We start from the raw sequence: 16,152 nt of genomic DNA, 5'->3' as shown, positions 1-16,152 counted from the left end.
CGGTCCACAGGCGCCTGTACAACACTGCACTGCTGCAGCGGTGTGTACAGAGCGGAGACACTGAGGTGACTGATCCAGGTGTTGGGAGCCCTTTTTTTTTAGTAACTGTGTACACTAACTAAATACACTAGTGATGTATTACTGTGGATTACAGTGGTGTAGGGTCATGTATGAGTGTATATATACATATATATTATATAAAAATAATATAGGTGTTGTATGATGTTGTAATTAGTGCTTTTTAGTACAGTTTACCTACACAGGACTTTCACCGACTCAAAAACCTGTACAGAGATCTCCATCATTTCCTTTAGCTGTACGTCTGACCGAGTATAGACTTCTCAGAATTACTATTACACACAACTTAATCATTTTAAGTGAACTTTAACACTTATTGAACCCCTAACCAGCCTATGGCTACACTCCTCTCATATTGGGATTTAGCTGATGCTCTTATCCAGAACGACTTACAAGGTGACTCGTATTACAGAACTGGCCCAATGTAGTGTTAGGAGTCTTGCTCTTGTCTTGTCTTATTGGTGTAGTGCAGCACAGTCACCCAGACCGGGAATTGAACCCCAGTCTCCCAGGTGTGGTAGCTCAGTGGCAGGAAGTGGTTTTATCGGTTACGCTGTTATCTGTTGCTCTTTGGGTGTATCATCTCCATTTCGTTCCACCTCATGTCCCACATGTGATGCGAATGACAATAAAGCCTCAATGAATCCTTGCAAGCCAAAGGTATTATTGCAAACATCTATTACCAGATAAAAGTCCCGGTAGATACTGAGTAATACGCCTTAGTGTGTAGTAAATAGGCCTGACCGCATCCTTACCTCATTAATGGGCTTTTATGTTGGGCTACTGTGACATTTCTTGGACCTTAGGAAGTGTCAGTTGTATTTACATGTTACAACCATGAAATCGACTGCCCTACAGAGACAGAGTAGGTGTTAAACACTGTAAAAGCCGATAAGTAATCAAGCCACTGGAGCTTAAGAAGACACCCTGAACTGAGTACAGGAGACTTTATTGGCATTCGCATCACATGTGGTACATGGGGTGGAACAAAATTGTGATCAAGGTCCCAGTTACACCCAAAGAGCAATTATTGAATAAAATAATAAAATGTAAAATATAAAAAGGGTAGACATAAATAGGAAAAGTACAGAAATTAAAAAAAGGTAGCAGCACTATGTAATAAAGTGTCAAGTGTGGGTAAAGTGTCTAAAAAGTGTCCTGGAAAAGTGTCAGTGCTGTGTGTTTGGATAGGTGGAGTTTAAGAGGCTTACAGCTTTTCAGTTTCTTTTATTTCAACGACCGAAATTTTAATGATTGCCACCTTTACCAATGGGGTTAGCATTAACGTTATCTGAGTGGTCACTGTAGCATTCAGCCAAGATGAAGGTGTGGTAACCTGCTAGTACAGTCTTCAACACCGGGCTGGGCAGCTAGAGGCTACACCAGAGAATAACCTACAAGTGCACCCACAGGTGCCAGGGGGTAGCCTGGGGGAAAAGACTACAGACTGACTGTGAGTGATGGGGAAAGACATGGAACCAGCAACCAATGGGAAAGGTGCAAGTACTTATCGAATTTGCACTGCCCAAACATAAGGGACACCCTGAAGCTCACCATATGTAAATGAACTCAGTTTAACTCAGGTCACTTCACTAAATGATATGGGCCACAAATCCGGTCAGGAGCAGCCTTTGTTACGAAGTGTTTAAAGTTATCTAGTAGAAGTGTGCACACACACACACACACACACACACACACACACACATACATATATACACATATATATATACATACATATATATATGTTTTTTATATTGTGTTAGAATTTCATGCTGAACAGACCAATAGAAATGAAATAGAAATAAATAGAATAGAAATAAATAGAAATAAAATCTATATTTTTATATTCTAAATATTTGTATATTTTAATTTATATATATATATATATATATATATATATATATATATATATATATATATATATATATATATATATATATATATATATTTTTTTTTTTTTTTTTTTTTTTTTTTTTTTATTATTATTTATTTATTTAGCTGAAAATAAAATCATTTCTTCCTAAATGCACATTTTAAAACATCAGGTAATTATCAAATCTAGACACTTCATCCACATCCAGACACTCAAATCTGTATTTAGATTTTATGCTAATTTTTTTGAGGGGAAATAAAGCGTTCTGTCCCCACAAATACATAAAACCTGTTACAGTAAGAAAGTGTGTTTGGTGATCATAGAAGCTCTGTGTGAAAATACCATGAAACCCACCTGCTCTCCAACTGACTGTAATCCCTCACTGGCTCTGTCTGAGGTGCTGATGGAAACAGGCCACTCTCCACCTGGTGGAAAAATGACCGGTCAGGAGCTTTAGTGGGGAAAATAATTATAATAATAAAAATAAAAATAATAATAAATCTGTAACTACACAGCGCTATAAAAAAGTTGACATGCTTATGAATTCATACTTTCTGGAGGGAGCTGTGTAAGAGAGAGTGTGTGTGTGTGTGTGTGTGTGTTAATGGGTTAAGGAACATCCCTCCAGCAGTGTCCTAAATTATCTAGCTCTTCACCTGGGCTCTGCTGTAAGAAGAAAGAACATAAAGAAGTCTATGTCTATTTATCTCATATACACACACTGTATATTAATAAATTATACATACACATACAGTATATTAATATAGTAAATACACACACACACACATGATTCTATTTTATTATCTAACATTATTTTATTCTACACTGTAGTATGTTCTGTTTATTTTATAATTTTATTTATTGTAGCTGTAGTCTATCCTGTCCTATACTTTCCTTTCTTTTCTATTCTATAGTAGTTTATTCTATTCTATTCTACTGCAGTGTATCCTATACTTTCCTTTTCTTTTCTAGGTTACTGTAGTTTGTTCTGTATTCTATACTAATCTATTCTATACTGTAGTCTTTTCTAGTTTGTACTATTCCCCTGTAGTCCATCCTATACTTTCATTTTCTTTTCTATTCTATGCTGTAGTTTATTGTATTCTCTGTTTTATATTATATTCTGTTCTACTGTTGTCATACTTTCATTTCTGTTCTATTCTTATTCATACTACACTTTTCTATTCTATTCTGTCCTATTTTATTTTATTCATATACAGCATTTTTCTATTATATTACATCATATTCAATCCTATTCTATTCAACTGCTGTATATCCTATACTTTTCTTTTCTATTCCATATTACTGTAGTTTATTCTGTATTCTATTTTTCCTATTCTATACTGTAGTTTGTACTAGTCTATACTATACTATTCTATCATACTGTAGTCCACACTATTCTACTCTACTGTATTCAATACACTCCTTTTCTACGACATTCTAGTCTATTCTACTGTAGTCCATACTACCCATTTCTATTCTATTCTACTGCTGTGTATCCTATACATTCCTTTTCTTTTCTTTGTTACTGTAGTTTTTCTTCTGTATTCTATACTAATCTATTCTATACTGTATACTCTAGTCTTTTCATGTCTATACTATTATTTTCTATTCTTTTCTGTAATGTAGTTTATTGTATTCTATAGATTCTATTCTACTGTAGTCATATAATATTTTCTATTCGGTTGTAAGTCTATGAGTTATATATTCTGTAAAGCTTCAGTGTAATTGCTGATGTAATTGAGTATTGTGGTATCGTGTAGGTACTGTGTAATGGGTTTGCTGGTGTGATGTATTTCAGCGGCGGTAGATGAAGGAGTCTGGGGTTGATAGTTCAGTGCATTACAGTGTAGCAGCGTCAGATTAGTGTCAGCGTTAGAGCTGTGTGTGTGTGTGTGTGTGTGTGTGTGTGTGTGTGTGTGTGTGTGTACATACACGCGAGAGATACTAATGGAAATGTGCTGACAGTCACTTCAGTATTTTCTCCTTGAGGCGAAAAATGGAATGCAAATCCTCCCGTCCTTAAAACACCACCTTCTAAACCACCTTTCTCTCTCTCGTAGAGTAGTAGTAGAACTGTAGGACACATTCAGAGGTCTTAAGCAGTTCATGCTTGACGGGTCAGAGCTGTTTTGGGTGCATGAGGGGGACCTACACCATATAAGGCAGGTGGTGTTAATGTTCTGGCTGACTATTGCAGCTGATTTGATGACTCTGCTGTAGACAGGGTTCAGGCTGTGCTGGGGATTATATGCATATGCTCTGGCAGTGCCCTTACGCTGCGTCTCTCTGGAATTATGTAATACAAACACTGTCTGCTTTTATTAAAGTGAATATTCCTTTAGTGCCGCTTTAGTCTTATTAGGCGACGACTCCAGCGTAACTCTCTCTACTCCCGGCTAAAAGGGTTCTGATGACGGCCTCAAGGTTGGTTTGCGCCAGAAACTTGGCTGTCCTCATTTCTGAAGGACTGTTATTTAGATAACCCACTCGATCTGATATCGGATAACAGCACTAAGCAGAGGCAGGGTCTATCTGGTCCGATACCATTTTGTTGTAAAACACGTTGTTGGGTGAGACTTAATATCTCACTGTTACTGTGGGCACTTCTACTGGTGACCCTGTCCTGCTTATAGTACCCGAATACGGTCTGCAAAGTACCGGAATAGAGTCTGTACCTGAATACTGTCTTTATAGTACCTTAACATGCCTGTATGGTACTTGTATGATATAAAGTATCTAAATGCTGTATGAAAAGTACCTGAATAATCTGTATAGTACCTGAATAATGCCTGCAAATTACCTGAATGCTACCTGTAAAATACCTGAATACTGTCTTTGTAGTACCTTAATGCCTGTATGGTACTTGCATGATATATCGTATCTAAATGCTGCCTGAATAGTACCTGAATAATATCTGTATAGTACCTGAATGCTGCATGCGTAGTACCTCAATAATGCCTGTAAAGTACCTGAATGCTGCTAAAATAGTACCTAAATGCTGCCTGTGTAGTACCTGAATGATGCCTGTATAGTACCTGAATGCTGCTTAACTAGTACCTAAATAATACCTGTGTAGTACCTAAATACTGCCTGTGTAGTACCTGAATGATGCCTGTACAGTACCTAGATAATGTCTGTATAGTACCTGAATGCTGCTTAAATATTACCCGAACAATGCCTGTGTAGTACCTGAATGCTGCCTGAAAAGTACCTGAATAATATCTGTTTAGTACCTGAATGCTGCCTGTGTAGTACCTGAATGCTGCCTGTGTAGTACCTGAATAATATCTGTGTAGTACCTGAATGCTGCCTGAAAAGTACCTGAATGATGCCTGTATAGTACCTGAATGCTGCCTGTGTAGTACCCAGATAATGCCTGTGTAGTACCCAGATAATGCCTGTGTAGTACCCAGATAATGCCTGTGTAGTACCCAGATAATGCCTGTGTAGTACCCAGATAATGCCTGTGTAGTACCCAGATAATGCCTGTGTAGTACCTAATTGCTGCCTGTAGAGTACCTGAATGCTGCCTGTAGAGTACCAGAGTACCCTAGTGTACATTTGAGGTGGGGGTTGATTCAGAGCACTGCAATATTTTAGTACTTTAACTCTGTGAGTGGACGTGAACAGGTACTAAGACTACAGAGCATTCTGAATGCATATTCTCTACTGAAAGCTCAACAAAGTCCTCAACTAGGCTTTATCCCTGTCCTGGACGCCGGTCCTAGATGATTAGGCTGTACAACGTTGGTTTAAATCAGGGAAAGCACGGAGATGTGCAGAGCAGCCCCCCGGAATGGAAAACCTGGAACAGCGCTCTGTAATGAACACAGGGTTTCAGCCCAGCCTTCTGAAGGAAACACAGCGTCAACAACCGAACACACGGAACTGAACTCTCCAGCGTCTCTGATTAGTGTTATTGCACAGAACCACATCCAGCATGCCGAACTGGGTCACCTGCCTTCTGTCGGTCTGTCTGTGTGTGTGTAAACCATCTGTGCTCATGGTTTAGATGGACTTAACTGTACCATCACACAGGGTTTCACAGACCTCACGACAAACACGTAGAAGGACTGGCACGAAACAATCAAAAATCCGTCAGCCAGTCTGAGGCGTCCACTCTGCACCGACCTGAGGTCCTCTCTTACGGGTCATTCAGAGCCAACTGGACCCTAGCATTGGAGCTCAGCTCTGAAAATGCGCAGATGGTGATATTTAAGCAACAGGTTCCAGGAAGAACCATTGACAAGAACCGAAGAACCCCTCCAAGATGAGGATAACCTCCCTATGAGCAACAAGAACCGGAGAAATGTCCTTAGAGCACAAGGATGAACCGAGAAGAACATGAAGAAGAATCAGTGAGAAGAACCAAGGCACAAAAAGGTGAACCTATCTAAGAGCACTATGAGGAACCTTAAGACTCAAAAGGAGAACATGAAGAGGAATCACTGACCGGAATTAAGACTCAAAACATCCTGAAAGCATGAGGAGGAACCTCTGAGAAGAACCGAGACTCAGAAGAAGAAACCATCCTTAGATCGTGAGGAGGAACCTCTGAGAAGAACCACGACTCAGAAGAAGAAACCATCCTTAGATCATGATGAAGAACCACTGAGAAGAACCGAGACTCAGAAGAAGAACCCCTCTAAGATGAGCAACAGGATGAGCACGAGGAGGAACGGAAAAGGAAAACCTCTCTAAGAACAAGAGGATGAACCACTGAGAGGAACCAAGACGCAAAACCACCTTTACAGCATGAGTAGGAACCATTAAAATGAACAGACTCAAAAGGAGAACCTCCAAAACATTAGGAGGAACCACTGCAAGGAGCCAAAACTCAAAAGAACCTCCCTAGGAGCACTAGGAAGAACCAAGACTCAGAAGGATAACGTGAAGAGCAATCACTGAGAGGAACCAAGACTCAAAACATCCTGAAAGCATGAGGAAGAACCACTGAGAGGAACCAAGGGTCAAAAGGAGAACATGAATATGAACCACTGAGAGGAACCACGACACAAAAGGTTAGACTTCTTAAAAACATGAGGAGGAACCACTGAGAAGAACCGAGACTCAGAAGAAGAATCCATTCTTAGATCATGAGGAAGAACCATTGAGAAGAACCAAGACTCAGATGAGAATAACCTCCCTATGAGCAACAGGAACTGGGACTAAAAAGGAGATCCTCCCTAAGAGAATGACGAGGAACCAATGAGTGGAACCGAGCCTCAAAGAAAGAACATGAAGAGGAATTAGGGGAAGGAACCGAGACACAAAAGAAGAACCTCCCTAAGAGCACTAGGAGGAACCAATAATCAGAAGAACCTCCCTTAGGAGAAACCACTGGAAGGAACCAACACTCAAAAGGAGAACATGAGGAGCAATCACTCAGAGGAACCAAGACTCAAAACGTCCTGAAAGCAGCACTGGAAGAACCACTAAGCGGAACCATGACTGAGAAGGAGAACCGAGCAGGCGCTTATAGTCTGAGGAGGAACTAGGTGAGAGGAAACTGCTGATGTAACTCCGAAAGAGTGCTGAAGTTCAGATCAGGAGGAAAGGCCCAACTGCAGGATTCCGAGTCCGAAAGCTGAGGTTCTAGACGTCGCCAGCCGACTTGTCAGAACGTGTGGTGAGTAATCATCCCCTCCACCCCTGTTGATGACGGGCGGAGAGTTTGCGAGGCCGCTGAGCTAATTAGCGCAGAGTCGTTAGCCCATCTCCTGCTTCCTGAGTGGATGCTGTTCTTTTGTCCCGTCTTATTAGCATCGCTAATAGAGCTGTCAACATGATACACACTCGCCGAGCAGGCGCTGCACCGCATTACAGCCACAGGTTAACACACACACACACACACACACACACACACACACAGGACAGAGTGATTGAGGACATACTGCATACTGTCTGCTGTTCACCAAGGTTCACCAAGCTGTACACTACTGTCAACAAAATACACTAAATGGACAAAAGTATTGGGACACCTGCTCACTTAGTGCTTCTTCTGAAATCAAGGCTATTAAAAAGAGATTCTCCTGCTTCTGTTGGAGTAACTGTCTCTACTGTCCAGAGAATAAGGCTTTCTGCTAGATTTTGGAGGAGGAGGAGCATTGCTGTGAGGATTTAATTGCATTCAGCAACAAAAGCATAACTGAGGTCAGCTGTGGACGCCTCTTCTAATGAATGCATTAAGCTACTCTAAGCTGCACCTATTGCTGACACAGCTTGTCTAGTCCTTGTAGAGAAGTACTGCCAATAGAATAGGACTCCCTGGAGCACCATGCTGCCTAATAATGCCAGGCGTGGGCTAGTAGAGGGGGATAAAGCCCCCCAGCATTGAGGAGCTGTGGAGCAGTGGAAGAACTGTGTTCTCTGGAATGATGGTGGTGGAGCTCCATCCAGTACATTTGGATGGGAGGAGTTTGGGAGTTGGGGGTAATCATCATCATAATCATCATAATCATCATCCAACATGCTGCAACCAAATCCACACAGCTCCTCCAAAATCTAACAGAAACCCTTTTAACCTGGACAGAGGAAATTAATCAGCAGGTGTCCCAATACTTTTGTCCATATAGTGAACATGCTAATGTCTCTGTTACAGGCTTCAGATCAAGCTCTTAATGTTCCGGTTTGATCTAGAACGGCCAAATCATGCTCAAGTGCAATCCTGTTAGCTTTGCGCTAGCAAACTACCAGAGTTCCACAGCGATGCTAGCAGAAATTAGCATTATCGTACAGGTGGGTCTTTTCGGAGGGGGGGGGGTAATGTATGGATTTCACGTGCCCACTACATAAAAAGCCAGGTGTAAACATGCATTTAGGACGGATTGTGATCGGATTGTGATCGGATTGTGATCGCGGATCATGCAAAGCACATTAATTCGCTAGATGAAGAGCGAAGAGTGTGAACCGAATCCGGCCAAAGTAGAACCCGATACTATCCGGTTATGAAAGCCATGCTAACGCCAGGTGTAAACAGGCCTTAATAGTCACGGTTTAACGCTGATCGGATCGGACTGCAGGTATCGCGTTTGTAATACTGTAAATGCTACTGTTAGCATTTCCGCTAACACTCCTTCTCTCTCTCTCTCTCAGTGAAAGTGGAGGCGTGGGCTGTAACGAACTACGCCTCTTTGACTTTAATTTAAGATCTGTGAGCCTTCACCCACACAGGAAAGGGCTCAGACTCTCTCTCTCTCTCTCGCTCGCTCACTCACTCACTCCGACATCGCTAAGAAAGGCCGCCCTGCGTGCACCTTTTCACTACCTTTCATCACCGCCTCTCCAAACATCAGTCGGCTCAATTACAACTGCTAATGGACTCTTTATGACCTGGCTGTGGTTCTGCTCCGGTTCTCAGACTGACATCTCAATGTAACCTCATTTCATAAATTCTGTACAAAATGACAGAAACCTGGAGCGGCAGATTCTGTTCTGGGATTCAGAATTAGATATTTTTTGGGATGTATCATACATCACACCAAACTGTACTTTCAAGACCCCCCAGCTCCTGTAGTTCTGCCAGCTAGCCCATTAGACCACTAATCTAGCCCAGCTCCTGTAGTTCTGCCAGCTAGCCCATTAGACCACTAATCTAGCCCAGCTCCTGTAGTTCTGCTAGCTAGCCCATTAGACCACTAATCTAGCCCAGCTCCTGTAGTTCTGCTAGCTAGCCCATTAGACCACTAATCTAGCCCAGCTCCTGTAGTTCTGCTAGCTAGCCCATTAGACCACTAATCTAGCCCAGCTCCTGTAGTTCTGCTAGCTAGCCCATTAGACCACTAATCTAGCCCAGCTCCTGTAGTTCTGCTAGCTAGCCCATTACACCACTAATCTAGCCCCAGCTCCTGTAGTTCTGCTAGCTAGCCCATTACACCACTAATCTAGCCCCAGCTCCTGTAGTTCTGCTAGCTAGCCCATTAGACCACTAATCTAGCCCAGCTCCTGTAGTTCTGCTAGCTAGCCCATTAGACCACTAATCTAGCCCAGCTCCTGTAGTTCTGCTAGCTAGCCCATTAGACCACTAATCTAGCCCAGCTCCTGTAGTTCTGCTAGCTAGCCCAATAGACCACTAATCTAGCCCAGCTCCTGTAGTTCTGCTAGCTAGCCCATTAGACCACTAATCTAGCCCAGCTCCAGCCGTTGTTGTTATCTACTGAACTCTCTCTACTGTCCAGGGAAGAGGGCTTTTTGGCTTTCTACTAGATTTTGGATTGGATTTGGATTGATTGCATCCAGAGAAAGGGCATCAGTGAGGTCAGGATGTTGGATGATGACCACTCCAACTCAAAAGCCCAAAAGTATTGGATGGAGCACCACCATCATTCCAGAGAACATTTATACCCCTCTAGCCCACGCCTGGCATTAAACATGGTGCCAATAGGTTGATGTTGATCTGCTCCAGAGAGTCCTATTGTATTGGCAGTACGTCTCTACAGGGACTAGACAAGCTGTGTGATGGTCTGGGGTTGTTTTGCTGGACTCGTACAGAGAGAGAGGCACCCTGAACCAAAACGGCTACCACAGCATTCTGCTGAACCGTGCAGTACCCTCCGGTATGCACCTAGTTGGTCAGGGGTTCATCCTGCAATACAATAATGACCCAAATATAAGACATATGTCCAAGCTATGCCAGAACTACTACTACTAAAGGTAAGCTTAAAAACCCTTGAGTGGTCAGCACATTCTCCAGACCTAAACCCCATCGAGCTGGGACATTAAACTGCATTTTGCAATTTGGGGTGTTCTAAAACTTTTGACTGGTAGTGTACATGTACATTTAAATGCAATTACTGTGCCTAATATACACAATATGTCCAAATATTTGTGGCCACCCCTTATATTGAATGCATTAGATACTTTAGCTGCCAATAGAATAGGACTCTCTGCAGCAGATCAACATCATGACCCTATTGGCTCCATGCTGCCTAATAATGCCAGGCGTGGGCTAGAGGGGGATAAAGCCCCCCAGCATTGAGGAGCTGTGGAGCAGTGGAGGAACTGTGTTCTCTGGAATCATGGTGGTGAGTACTTTTGGGGTGGTATAAGTTTGGGATGATGAGGTGGGATAGTGAATATTTATCCAACATCCTGACATCAGTAAAGCTCTGCATGCAATCAAATCCTCACTGCAATGCTCCTTCTCCAAAATCTAGTAGAAATCCTTCTTCTCTGAACAGTAGAAGAAGTAGTTACTCCAACAGAAGCAGATCAACCCTTAATACCCTTGATTTCAGAAGAAACAATGAATGAGCAGGTGTCCCAATACTTTTGTCCAGCTAGTGTACTGTATATAAACAGAACCTCTGTTCTGATTGGCTGTGTCCCATTTAAAAAGTACTCCAATGAGTGGAGACATGGAAAGGGCTGTGGCTGTGACATCACAAAAACAGTGGATTATTATAATATATAATATATTAATTTATATTCCTTTATTCTCATGATATGGATCCTTTAATCCTCGAGTGTAAAGCACCTGTCCAGCCTCCAACAGCAGTATGAGAAGCCTCTCAGCCGGTAGGATGTTCAGATGGGTGGTGTAGTCTCCGCTGATTCATATTTATTGGGGGGATGGGTTGAGGGTGGGGGGTCATTAGTTCCATCAATACAGCGTGAGCCGCTTCATTCTCCTGATTTAATTGATCTGATTTCTGAGAGGCTTTTTAATCATTCTGAGTGCTTGAACAAACACGCTGCCGTGCCTCCGCAGCTGTGAGCCAATAATACCCTCAGAAGGTGAACGCCGGGGACTCAGCTCCTCCGGTCTGGAGCGCTGACCTGGAAGCTGAGTGGCAAAGGAAAAGGTCCGGGAAGCGCGGTGAGGAACGCCCTGAGGCTCTGAGAAGCTGGAGATGCTGCTGGATGGAGAGCAGCCTTCGGGAGGGTGGAGCCACTTCTTGGATTTTACAGCAGAGCCATCCAATTCGGCCTACAGCAGTTTAGCCCCCCACCCGTTTAGCAATCTACAGCACTTTAGCCCCCCACCCGTTTAGCAATCTACAGCACTTTAGCCCCCCACCCGTTTAGCAATCTACACCAGTTTAGCCCCCCACCCGTTTAGCAATCTACACCAGTTTAGCAATCTACAGCACTTTGGCCCCCCCTACCCGTTTAGCAATCTACAGCAGTTTAGCCCCCCACCCGTTTAGCAATCTACAGCACTTTAGCCCCCCACCCGTTTAGCAATCTACAGCACTTTAGCAATCTACAGCACTTTTGCCCCCACCCGTTTAGCAATCTACAGCACTTTGGCCCCCCTAGCCATTTAGCAATCTAGAGCACTTTAGCCCCCCCACCCGTTTAGCAATCTACAGCACTTTAGCCCCCCACCCGTTTAGCAATCTACACCAGTTTAGCAATCTACAGCACTTTAGCCCCCCCACCCGTTTAGCAATCTACAGCACTTTGGCCCCCCCACCCGTTTAGCAATCTACAGCACTTTGGCCCCCCCTACCCGTTTAGCAATCTACAGCACTTTGGCCCCCCACCCGTTTAGCAATCTACACCAGTTTAGCAATCTACAGCACTTTGGCCCCCCCACCCGGTTAGCAATCTACACCAGTTTAGCAATCTACACCAGTTTAGCCCCCCCTACCCGTTTAGCAATCTACAGCACTTTGGCCCCCCCTACCCGTTTAGCAATCTACAGCACTTTGGCCCCCCCTACCCGTTTAGCAATCTACAGCACTTTGGCCCCCCCACCCGGTTAGCAATCTACACCAGTTTAGCAATCTACACCAGTTTAGCCCCCCCACCCGTTTAGCAATCTACAGCACTTTGGCCCCCCCTACCCGTTTAGCAATCTACAGCACTTTGGCCCCCCCACCCGTTTAGCAATCTACACCAGTTTAGCAATCTACAGCACTTTAGCCCCCCACCCGTTTAGCAATCTACAGCACTTTAGCCCCCCCACCCGTTTAGCAATCTACAGCACTTTGGCCCCCCCTACCCGTTTAGCAATCTACAGCACTTTAGCCCCCCCACCCGTTTAGCAATCTACAGCACTTTGGCCCCCCCTACCCGTTTAGCAATCTACAGCACTTTGGCCCCCCCTACCCGTTTAGCAATCTACAGCACTTTGGCCCCCCCTACCCGTTTAGCAATCTACAGCACACTCCCTCCACCATGTTTGACAGTTGACGTCACGCACTGTGGAACCAGCCTTCCTCCTACTCGAGGGCGTACACAGATCTTGCGTGATGAACCGAAGTTTTCACATTTCGATTCCTCAGCCCATAAAACCACCTTCCAGTCTTCGGTAGTCCAGGGGCGGGGTTTCACGGCCCAGGCAGGCCTCTTCGTCTTATCCTGACGTCTTGGCTTCCTGTCAGACCTGCGGCTCGAAGTCTTCTCTTCACAGCTGGAACGGAGTCTTGTTTACTACGAGCACGGTTACGCAGAGCCTGAAGCTGTTGTCCTGTTAGACACCATCTCGCAAGCCCAGACATTTGTCCTGAGGTTCACAGGGTTGATAGACTTCAACCCACTTCAAATTTAAGGACTTTCCATGACTTTTCAAGTACCAGAATACTTCAAATTCCTGGACCAAAGACTGTCCAGGCTAGCTAGCACATAACAACATAAGGCACGTTCATGATCCCACGGCCCAAACTGTGCATGGTCATATGAAATACGGGCAACGATGGTCAAGTGAGAAATGATGCTACTATAAAAGTTTGTATATATATTATTATTATTATTATTATTATTATTATTATTATTATAATAATAACAACAATATTTCCCATTACTTTTAAATACTTTTATCAATTATGTTATTTTCCAAGGATTATTCAGTACTGGATTTTGGCGTTTTCATTTTCCATGACTTTCCAGGTTTTTCAGAACCCATATGACCCCTGATTGACCCCTGAGGTCTGCCAGACCTTTACATTTACATGTATGTCATTTAGCTGACACTCTTCACCAGAGTGACTTACAAGGTCACTGGTATTACAGAGGTGGGTCAGTGCAGTGTTAGGAGTCTTGCCCAAGGACTCTTATTGGTAGCGCAGCCTAGTCGAACCCCAGTCTCCCACATGGTGTCGTAGCTCAGTGGTGGTAGGTAGTGGTGTTATCTGTTGCGCTACACCAACCACCTCTTCCAGTCTCCAGCTTCCCCCAGTCTTTGAGTGCCTTCTGAAGGTGAAGTAAACGGTACTCACTGACACCTGGACTCTCTTGGAAAGTCCCCTGTAGGATGGCCTGTCAACAGCTACCGTTCCACTGATGCTGCCGAGGGCATGGTACCACAGCGAGTTCCAGCACTGCTTATATGCAGACAGAGAGGGCCGCACGCAATCAAGAAAAGCTGGAACACCTGTAGGAATTGGGAGCACCAGCTTTCTAGACTTAATCAACCACTGATTGCTGCAGAACGGCTTTCAGTTGTAAGCCCACTGCATGTTCCCTGAGAGAGGCCTTCTTGTATCATTCTGAAATGTCCATTATTTTTCAACTTCTGGCAGTTCAGCACTTTCCTTTGTACCATAAATAACTGGAGAAATTGAGGTATTTTAAAACGTCCCCCAACATTATGTTCTCTACTGGGTTCTCTTGTTCTCCGTTCTCACACTGTTGGTGGAACAGAGGATCAGTGATTAAATGTGACAACAGCACCACCCTGTGGGCACTGCTCGCAACTCCAGAGCCACACTACTTAGAAATTCATATTCTGCACCCTAAAAACAGGTTCCTCAGCGATTATTTCCAAAGACAAGGGTTCTGTGTGGAACTGTGACAGCTTTGAAAGTTTTTTGTGCAATAGAGAACCTGCTGTATTTTATTTAACGTACTTTTAATGGGGCTATATTAAAAAGTGTTTGCTTACTGCTAAGCTTAGACACCCTGAAAATAGGGTTCTGTGGTTCTGACACCAACAATTATCTGAATGTCTAGGTTAATGACTGGTTCCTTGGTTGAATGATATGATGGATATGATGGAAACCCTCTGCACATGGTTCTTTAACCAAAAATGGTTCCACTTTTGTTACCAGTCAAAAAAAGGTACTCTATAGAACCCCTTCTTTCTTAAAGTGTAGAACCCGTTTGGTACTATACAGAACACTTTTCCTTAAAGGGGTCAGGTAGTGTATAAAACAGCTGTAGAACTCTTTTTGGCACTATACAGAACCATGTGCAGCTTGTCTAGTCTCTGTAGAGATGAAGTACTGCCAATAGAATAGGACTCTCTGGAGCAGATCAACATCATGACCCTATTGACTCCATGCTGCCTAATAATGCCAGGCGTGGGCTAGAGGGGTATAAAGCCCCCCAGCATTGAGGAACTGTGGAGCAGTGGAAGAACTGTGTTCTCTGGAATGATGATGGTGGTGGAGCTCCATCCAGTACTTTTGGGATGAGTTGGAAAGTTGGGGATGATGAGGTAGAATGGTGATCATTCTCATCCTCACAGCATCCTTGTTGATGAATGCAATCAAATCCTCACAGCAATGCTCCTCCTCCAGAATCTAGTAGAGAGTCTTCTTCTCTGGACAGTAGAGACAGTTCCTCCAACAAAATTCCCTTTGATTTTAGTAGAAACAATGAGAAACAATGAATGAGCAGGTGTCCGAATACTTTCGTCCATATAGTCCAGCATTAAGATCAGCTCCAGGCAGCGGTGGTTGAGTGTAAGCCTGTCCCGCTAACAGATCACCATGTGGAAATAACCAGAGTGGGGTTTTACATTTTATTTATATTGTCCCAGACAGACCCCCCAGACAGACAGACCCCCAGCATTCGCCATCCAGAGCATTCAACCAGACTGCGGTTCTACAACTGCCTAATCTGGGAGGTTCAGTAACTGTGGAACAGGTCAGTTTGGGTCATGTAGGGGAATACTGGGCTACGTTCACATTACGAGCCTCACTAATCAATTCCGTCATTTTGATTTGGCCACCTTGATAAATGGAAGTGATCTGTATCCATCAGCTGACCTGATTGAGAACATGTGCTAAAATTGGGAAATATCAAAGATGAGATGAAATACAATAAAACTGTATTCCATCTCAAAACGCTGCCGTCCAATGAAAAGCAGGTATCTCCTTTTTTGTCTGTTTCTAGTTTGTCCATTGTCCAAATAATTGTGGACGACCTGACCAATGGAATAGACTTTCAGAGTTCGGCCCATTTTTGCCTTCTCAGCATTAAGGAGATCCGTGATACTAAAAGCTTGGCTGCTGCTCTCAGAGTAAATT

At 43.6% G+C, this 16,152-nt stretch overlaps 1 protein-coding gene across 1 annotated transcript in view; it reads right to left on the bottom strand.

The window, feature by feature from the left end:
- Window positions 1-16,152, bottom strand: part of atad1a (ATPase family AAA domain containing 1a) — a 296,764-nt gene that overhangs the window by 263,236 nt on the left and 17,376 nt on the right. The gene's annotated exons all lie outside the window — the stretch shown is intronic.

Source organism: Salminus brasiliensis, chromosome 20 (assembly GCF_030463535.1).
Source record: "Salminus brasiliensis chromosome 20, fSalBra1.hap2, whole genome shotgun sequence".
NCBI classification, from domain to species: Eukaryota; Metazoa; Chordata; class Actinopteri; order Characiformes; family Bryconidae; genus Salminus; species Salminus brasiliensis.
This window is presented reverse-complemented; position numbering and strand designations above follow the sequence as displayed.